The 9,116-nt window shown below is 42.9% G+C and overlaps 1 long non-coding RNA gene across 1 annotated transcript in view; it reads left to right on the top strand.

Annotated features, from left to right (window-relative positions):
• Nucleotides 1–21: 21 nt before the first annotated feature.
• LOC140370875 (uncharacterized) overlaps nucleotides 22–9,116 on the top strand; it is a 17,274-nt gene continuing 8,179 nt past the window's right edge. The window contains exons 1-2 of the long non-coding RNA XR_011928411.1: nucleotides 22–202; nucleotides 283–309. This is a non-coding gene — a long non-coding RNA (uncharacterized lncRNA). The remainder of the gene's footprint in view (nucleotides 203–282; nucleotides 310–9,116) is intronic.

The following is a 9,116-nucleotide window of genomic DNA, read 5'->3' as shown; positions in this document are numbered from 1 at the left end:
CATGTGATATTAACCCCAGGTTATGGAGGTGGAGGACAAGGCCTGGTGCCCGGAGGAGTGGTGCCCGGAGGAGTTGGCCATGGAGGAGTGGGCCATGGAGGAGTGGGCCATGGAGGAGTGGGCCATGGAGGAATAGTGCCTGGAGGACAAGGGTATGGAGGACTTGTGCCAGGAGGACAAGGGTATGGAGGACTTGTGCCAGGTATGCTAAATCTGCTTCTTCTTGACAGTTTAACACATGTTTACCAGCATTCGCCACAAATGATTTTCCTTTGTTTTTAGGACATGGTGGGAAACCTCCAAAACCAGGTATGTTATTTTACTTTAACTATAAGTACAAGCAGATATTGATTTAGAGTAGTGTTTCTCAAACTGTGGGATGTGTCACTGGTGGTACACAGGCATCTCTTCTGTTCTACTTCATTTAGCATAATCCTAACACCTAACCCTAAAGATTTTCTTGAGTGGCACTTGGTGTAAAAGGTTTAAAGACCACGGATTAAGAGCTATACAACTATATTATGCAAAAAGTGTAATGTCATCAACTGATTGATAGATTTGTTCTGCATATGTTTGCAGTAGTAGTGGTGTAATGTAGATCAGTAGGCTATGTGTGTTTCATGCAAAGTTTCCGCACATGAACCCCGTCAATTGTCTGCCCCAATTCTAAAAAGCACAGTCGTGGCCTGTTCCTTATTATCCTGTTCCTTTTTGTGCTGTAGTTGGTTTACACAGGCTTGGCTGCTGTTTGGGGCATCCTGGTTGGGTGGGGCCCACACACTCTGATTCCACTTCTCAAACTCTGCTGGACTGAGCTGTGGCGACTGGCAGAGTGCATGTTGCCATCATCACCTGGCAAACAATGGTGCCAAAGTGCTGATTAATGTTTTTGTAAAGCAAGTTCCTTTACAATATCTGGAAACCTCCCTGTGGAAATTTGCAAAGGCGTTTTTCTCTGATACTGCATTACAAATATTTTTCTTTGCTGTAATTCGGTCGCTGTATCGCAACCGTAACGACGTTAAACGATCATTTCATTTCCGAAAGCAGCGCTGATACAATCGCAGGCCTCCTCTATGTGTTTGTGGAGATAAGGAAACAAGCAATAGTCTTGTAATCCTGATAAGAGTCCGGGCAGGTTAAAGGAGGGTCGCTAAGCAGGGCCCCACCTCTGGCCTTAAGAGCAGTTGCCCTAGAGCCATTTCATAAAAAGGGCTTAATATGCAGTATTGGGTGGAAGTTGATTTTGGCTGGCTTGGGCGTGCGTTGCAGGGAAATTGTTGTCCCGGCTTTTGTGTGCCTTCGACCTCTCATACAAGTCTTATGGGACAAAGAAATTATTGAATTCGGCAAACAACATAAAGCAGCAACAAAAGTATATCCTGTAGTTATCTCTTTCCTTTGGAGAGAGTGAATTATAAGGGTCATCTGCAGTTTTTAAGGGAATGTCTATGTATTGTATTGTATTGTATTGTATTGCCTCTAATAGTTTCTACATTTTAATACAATTACTTTTTTGTTGTTGTTAGATTTTCTGGCCCAACTGAATTATTTGACAGGACAGTTGTAGAACAATATTAGTAGATCGAAGGTACAGACATTCGATAGATGGTCAAAAGCAAGAATCAAATGCACAACGCTGCGTCGCCTAGAACTACGGCACCGCCAGCAAAGTTAATTTTCATGATCACATCTGTAGGATTTAGTCCAAAGTCCATCTTAAATACAGGTTCGAACACCATTTTTAACTCAAACACAAAACATACAGTTCACCAGCAGGTAGAGATCATCACACATTTGTATCTCGTATGACACATTGTGCATTGATTTAATATTTCTTTTTTCGGGTTATCTTATCTCGCACAACTAAAACATATAATATTATGCACCAAATGCCTCCACGAAGTCACAATATAATTCCTTTAGGATGCACACCTTGCCTGCTCCGTAATAGAGAACAGCGGCGGTTGCATGAGTAGCGTGACTACGATGGATTTTGGCGTAAATCATGCGAGACCTTGTAAATGTTAGGCTAATTGTGAAGCCTGTCAGCATCTCACTTTGACGTTAGCCCGAAAGCTGAGGAGAGGAACGTTTCCTCTGTGTTCTCTCAAGCAAAGGTGGAAGTATTCTCCTTGATTGCCCGAACTTGGCTTGGGCAGACGGGCTTCTTGTCAGTGTGAGGCAGCGTGAAGTCGGTTAATAAAGAACATGGAGGTGATTGTTCAGGCTTTTGTGGTAATGTGATTTTACCATTACCACGGCCTGTTGTAGATTGAGGAATTGTGCTTCTGGGTGAGACTGTGACTGTTTCTTTAGATTGACAGTTGTCGTTTAAGATGAAAAGTCAAACGTTATGTAAAACATTTCCTCTTACCCGACCGCAGGCAGCAACACAGTATCAATCTGAAAGAGTTGTAGAAAGTGTTATTGAATTCAGAGTTCCTAGAGTTCATAATGGAATGCTTTTTGTTGAAGTGAAATTTCAAGGCACAAGGTGGAGGTCTGTGATTACAGTAAATACCTCTCAAAGGCAGTTCTGGCATTGTTTTCTGTTCCAGTCCATTGAAAACTGGAGGAGCAGTTCTTAGTTGAGCTGGAAAAAGCTTGTTATCCCCCTGTCTTGAGGAAAACAATAAGAAATGTAGTTTTTGTGGTTCAGAGTCAAAGAAATAAGAATTGATTAGGCGATTTGGATGGACAGTGTGGAGTGTATGTTATACTGTACCCATCAGATTGAGCTAGGGGCTCACTCAGACACAGGCTGATAGATGGAGCCCCATCTGAACGGGTTTAGTCAAAAGGAGACCATCTTAGAAGAGGTCTCATCTCCGTGTGCACATATGGTCTTGATTATTGGAGCTCAGACCTGTCCTCTCTGTCTGTAAATGAAAGCCTCCACATGCAGATGTGTTGCAGTGAACTGTGTGCTGAGGCGCTTTTGATCGCATGTGTTTAATAACTGTCCACGCACATCTGTGCACTAAGACAGAATCACATGGTTATTAATGCTTCAATGCAAACGCCATTTACACATTCAGGTCGCAAACAACTTCCTGCCTTTATTTAACATAAAGCCACAGTCAGCAATGGATAATACTAATACTACTACTAGACTGACACTACAAAGTGCTTGAAAGGTCTTTAGGGAGCATATTTTCATACTTGAAAAGGTGTAAGGTTGTCTTGGTTTCAGACTTTGTAGGTGGTTAAATGCTTCATTTCATATCCTTTCTGTTACATCATTCATTCTCATACTTGAATTCCCAAATGTTTAGTAATCCTAGTGTTTTCCTTGTGTCCGTTATCTCACCTCATGGACGTGTCTCTCACAGATTTTGTGACATTTCTCACATGTTAATGACTAGAGAAGATTAATGATGCTTACATGACTTCGACTTTAAACCTGGAGGGGCTGAATGGGGTCCAGACACATGCAGTGTAGAGCTTAACAGACTTTTTAGCCAATTTACCTCATATGTTTGACATCCCAGAGAACCTCATTTTTAGTTGTCATCAAATGCCGCGGATGGCTTTGCTGTGATCACAGTCTCTTATGTCTAGGAAAGCTTTTAGAGAAGACTAAATGGTTTTAAAGTCAGTTTTGATATGCATGTTCAGAGAAATGCAGTTTTGTTAAATATGCAGTTAACAAAAAGATGTTAGTGGAATGAATGCATATGTGGACCATCTGCACTTGGAAACGCAAGCCAACTTCACATACCAGAGCCAAAGATAACATTTGTTGATATTTCTCTTTTTCATTTTAATCATGATTGTGATAATTATTTTTAATTTCCCGGCAGGTCTACATTGCTTTCTCTAGATAATGTTGCTCTGTATTTATGGGATCTGCCTCGTCCACATATCCAGAGAGTACATCTTGTAAATCTGAGTGCCAAGACGCAGTAAGATGTGAATCATAGCGATACTTTTCACACTCATTTGAGGGCTTTAGTGTTGGCAAAGCAATGGTGACTTTCCTCAAAAAGTAAACGAAAAAGAAGGATTTCATCTTTCACAAAGCAGGCATATGAAAAATGTTGCTCTGTTGGAAACTAATAGAAAGGCGTGCTCTGCTAGGTAAAGGCCACCCTAAAACAGTGATATCGATGTGTATATGTTATAAACTATGAAGAACACATTTAAATAGTTTATCCGACAAGGGATTTCTGATTGGGTTTCTGTCACCAAAGTCTTTCTCTTGCTTGTAATCCAGTTGATGTATAAAGAAAAAAAACATGGTGTTTGCTTGCAACAAACACCAGACATAATCTCAATAGGATTGCGTATTGGCAATAGATTTATAAACTTGGACATTTATAGATGTAAGTGGCCAAGACGTTTTGGCGCAGAGACGTTTCCCAGTGTGGCCCATAATACACGCAATGTTGAGTTTTAGATGCTGTGAGTTTGACACAATTTGCGTCAATTGCTTGTGACTCAGACGTGATGTGTGTGTTCTTGTGTGGCAAGGCACTTTGGCTTTGACTTTAACAGGCTGTGAAAGTCATTAGTGTCTGCAGAATATCCATATGTTATATATTGATTCGTTCAGTATTTGTTCCAAGGTTGTTTATTAGTCTTAGGAAAATATCTCACACGCAAAAAAACATCTTCGATTAAATTTGTGTAAAAGTCAGTAAACTATTGGTAAATGCCTGTAGACTTTGGTGTACAAGTTCTGTGTGATGTCTGGACAAAGGATACTAATGTAGTCACTAGAGGTACAGACGGAATTTATGGTATTCAGTGTTTAGGTACCTTTTTTTTTTTTTTATCATGCAAAGATTAGTTAATTTCATCAAAATGTACAAAATGCAGTAAAATTATCAAATGTGTGACGCGTATGGGCTCTGACTGAGCCAAGAGTGCCTGGCTCGGTAAACAAGAATGAAAGAGATGATGCTCAGTGACTTTCAGTGACACATTTAAAATAAAAAAAGTCCCATTCAGTCCACAGTAGGTCATATGTGTCCCTTTCCAAATTAAGTTTAAATGTCATTAGGCCCGAGCCCCAGCAGGGCGGAGGGCCTATTGCTCCCGCAACGCTGCCGAAGGCAGCGTTGCAACTGTCAGGGGCGACGGGGTACCAAACATGCGGGCTGCGCCCGCATGTTTGGTACCCCGTCGCCCCTGGCAAGTACAGTGAACTAGCCCATGCCGAAGGCATGGATCATGCATACTTACTCCTGCTATGACAGAAATAGTCAACAATTAGTGAATGGGCGTAGCCCATTCACTAATTGTTGACAACAGCAGCGCGAAGCGCTGCATTCCTCCAAAAACCCTCCTGGCATCGTCCCGTACGCGAGAATCCATGCCGCAGGCATGGGCCATGCTTGTATCTGCTCAAATCAATGGAAGTCTATGGGGAGTGGGCGGGGCATCCCGACGGAATAGGGAGTGACGAGCGCGTAAGCGCTCGTAATGATGATTCCACCCCATGGCGGCATGGGGAAGGCTTAGAGCTTTCAAACGATGTATAATTTGTTGTTATAGTGGAAACGGCTATATTGTTTTTGCTAAAAATATTATTATTTTTAGGCCCGAGCCCCAGCAGGGCGGAGGGCCTATTGCTCCCGCAACGCTGCCGAAGGCAGCGTTGCAACTGTCTGACCAAACATGCGGGCGCAGCCCGCATGTTTGGTGCCCCGTCGCCCCTGGCAAGTACAGTGAACTAGCCCATGCCGAAGGCATGGATCATGCATACTTACTCCTGCTATGACAGAAATAGTCAACAATTAGTGAATGGGCGTAGTCCATTCACTAATTGTTGACAACAGCAGCGCAAAGCGCTGCATTCCTCCAAAAACCCTCCTGGCATCGTCCCGTACGCGAGAATCCATGCCGCAGGCATGGGCCATGCTTGTATCTGCTCAAATCAATGGAAGTCTATGGGGAGTGGGCGGGGCATCCCGACGGAATAGGGAGTGACGAGCGCATAAGCGCTCGTAATGATGATTCCACCCCATGGCGGCATCGGGAAGGCTTAGAGCTTTCAAACGATGTATCATTTGTTGTTATAGTGGAAACGGCTATATTGTTTTTGCTAAAAATATTATTATTTTTATTTTTTTTATTGTTCTTCTTCTGCGCTTTGAGCTCTAATTTGACCCCCTGAACATGCTCAAAAACTCACCAAACTTTGCCCAAAATTCAGAATCGGCGAAAAATTCGATTTTTTCTGGGCCATTTTTTTTTTCGTCAAAAAATGGCGCGACAGCGCCACCGACAAAAGTCAAAATACATTGCGCCTATGGGAGACGCCCCGAGGTCAACTTTGTCGTAGAGCTACGAAATTCGGGACACGCATTCCTCTCGTGAGGACAAAAAAATATATCATTGTGGCCACGCCCCCAGACTTACCCTATGCCCGCCATCTTCCTTTGAAAATGAAAACAAGCTGAGTTAGCCATTTTGTTCACGTCAAACTTTGACGAACTCCTCCTAGGGCGTTTTGCCCACCAACTTCAAAATCGGCGTACGTCCTCTGGACAAGTGGGGCATCTAAAGTTATCCAAATTTTTGGTATACCTTTTACGCTCTGTGTGCGGCGCAGCCGCAAAGTTGGACCACTTATTGCTAATCTAAAAATTGCTCCCATTTGATCAAAACGAGTCCGATTAGGACCATATTTGAATCAGTTGTTAAACTTTCTAGTTTGGACCAGTTTATGATGACAAAATTGAAATGGGCGCGATAGCGCCCCCTACAGAGTGACCTTTAAATTAACATTGAAGGTCAAAAATTAGTTTCACCAAAATGTTCTAAACTTTACCCAAAATTCTATTTTGGCGTCCCGATCAAAAAAGCCAATCAGACAAATGCCTTAATTTTTACGGCGTAGTCGTAGCGATGACAGAAACCTCCCATGTTATCCCTGTGGGAAAACCGCAAAATCTCTCAAATATCCACATTTTTCTGTTTCACACTTTAACGAACTCCTCCTAGTGCGTTTTGCCCACCAACCTCAAAATTGGTGTACGTCTTCTAGACAAGTCGGGCATCTAAAGTTATCCAAATTTTAAGGATAGCTTTTACGGTCTCTGTGCGACGGAGCCGCAAACGTTTCCCAGAATTCTGACTATTTGGCCTTCAGAGTGGCCTATAAACAATAGAGTTTTTCCAAATGACATGATATTTTGAACAAAATTCTAATTTGCCATCCTGATCATTAAAGTATGAGAGCCAAAGTCATATTTTGTACGGCGTAACCGTAGCGATGACAGAAACATCCCATGTTATCCTTATGGGAAAATCGCAGAATCGCTCAAATCACCACATTTTTACGCTTCACACTTTAACGAACTCCTCCTAGGGCGATTGCCCGATCAAGTTCATATTTGGGGGAAATTACCTTCACAAACGGGGCATCAAAAGTTATCCATATTTTGATTTTAATTGGTACGGTCTCTGTGCCGTGGAGCTGCAAATATACTGTCACAAATGGGGAAACGCCAAATCTTTGAAATGTTCACATTTACGCTTCACACTTTAACAAACTCCTCCGTGGGCAATAGCTCGATCAAGCTTTACTTTGGGAAATATCATCTACACAAGCGCGGCATCAAAAGTTATCCATATTTATATTCCAAGTGCTACGGTCTCTGTGCGGCGGCGCAGCAAATTTGACTGACACTTGTGTTCATTTGCACTGGATTGGCCATGTCCAATGTGTCCCCGTCTGTCAAGTTCTTTTTTAATTCAACACAATAAGGGCGCCATCTTTATCAAGTCGAAAGCGCAGAGTCGGAAGGCCGGCGGCCCGCGAGGGCCGTTGGATGCCGCTTGCGGCTTTAATTTTTCTTGTTCTTCTTCAGCGCTTTGATCTCTAATTTGACCCCCTGAACATGCTCAAAAACTCACCAAACTTTGCCCAAAATTCAGAATCGGCGAAAAATATAGTTTTTTCTGGGCCATTTTTTTTTTCGTAAAAAAATGGCGCGACAGCGCCACCGACAAAAGTCAAAATACATTGCGCCTATGGGAGACGCCCCGAGGTCAACTTTGTCGTAAAGCTACGAAATTCGGGACACCCATTCCTCTCGTGAGGACAAAAAAAAAAAATCATTGTGACCACGCCCCCAGACTTACCCTATGGCCGCCATCTTCCTTTGAAAATGAAAACACGCTGTGTTAGCCATTTTGTTCACGTCAAACTTTGACGAACTCCTCCTAGGGCGTTTTGCCCACCAACTTCAAAATCGGCGTACGTCCTCTGGACAAGTGGGGCATCTAAAGTTATCCAATTTTTTTAGATACCTTTTACGGTCTGTGTGCGGCGCAGCCGCAAAGTTGGACAACTTATTTTGGAATATTGCAGATCTAAAAATTGCTCCCATTTGATCAAAACCAGTCCGATTATGACCAAATTCGAATCAGTTGTTAAACTTTCTTGTTTGGACCAGTTTATGGTGACAAAATTGAAATGGCCGCGATAGCGCCCCCTACAGAGTGACCTTTAAATTAACATTGAAGGTCAAAAATTAGTTTTGCCAAAATGTTCTAAACTTTACCCAAAATTCTATTTTGGCGTCCCGATCAAAAAAGCCAATCAGACAAATGCCTTATTTTTTACGGCGTAGTCGTAGCGATGACAGAAACCTCCCATGTTATCCCTATGGGAAAACCGCAAAATCTCTCAAATATCCACATTTTTAGGCCCGAGCGCCACAAGCTGGCGAGAGGCCTATTAATCTCGTAAGGCCGTGCGAAGCACGGCTGCGAAAGTGCGCACGTAGTGCGCACAAAATCGAGCGCGAAGCGCTCGCCCACTTCCAAACACTCACTAACGCACTCCTCCACTCATGCACGCCCCGTGCATACTAATTAGTTGTAGGAAAATGGAACATTACCGTTGTAAACGGGCGAAGCCCGTGCAAAAGTTCGCACTAAACGAGCACTTTACATTGGGATGACGACCGCGAAGCGGTCGTCATCCCCTTATAAAGCACTCATTTGCGCTAAGTAGCTCACGAATACGTTCCCCATCTCTTGCATGTTCCGTGCATATAAGCATGTAAGGCAAAAATTGAACATTATTACTGTATAGAGGGCCAAAAACACAAAGTGGGCGGAGCCCACTCAAAATTATCGAAAGTACCCGTCAGTGA

This window comes from Eucyclogobius newberryi, unplaced genomic scaffold (genome assembly GCF_026437365.1).
Source record: "Eucyclogobius newberryi isolate DKJ021-1_F unplaced genomic scaffold, fEucNew1.0.hap1 SCAF_10, whole genome shotgun sequence".
Classification (NCBI taxonomy): Eukaryota; Metazoa; Chordata; class Actinopteri; order Gobiiformes; family Gobiidae; genus Eucyclogobius; species Eucyclogobius newberryi.
Note: the sequence above shows the minus strand (reverse complement) of the source record. Positions and strands in the feature narration are given on the sequence as shown.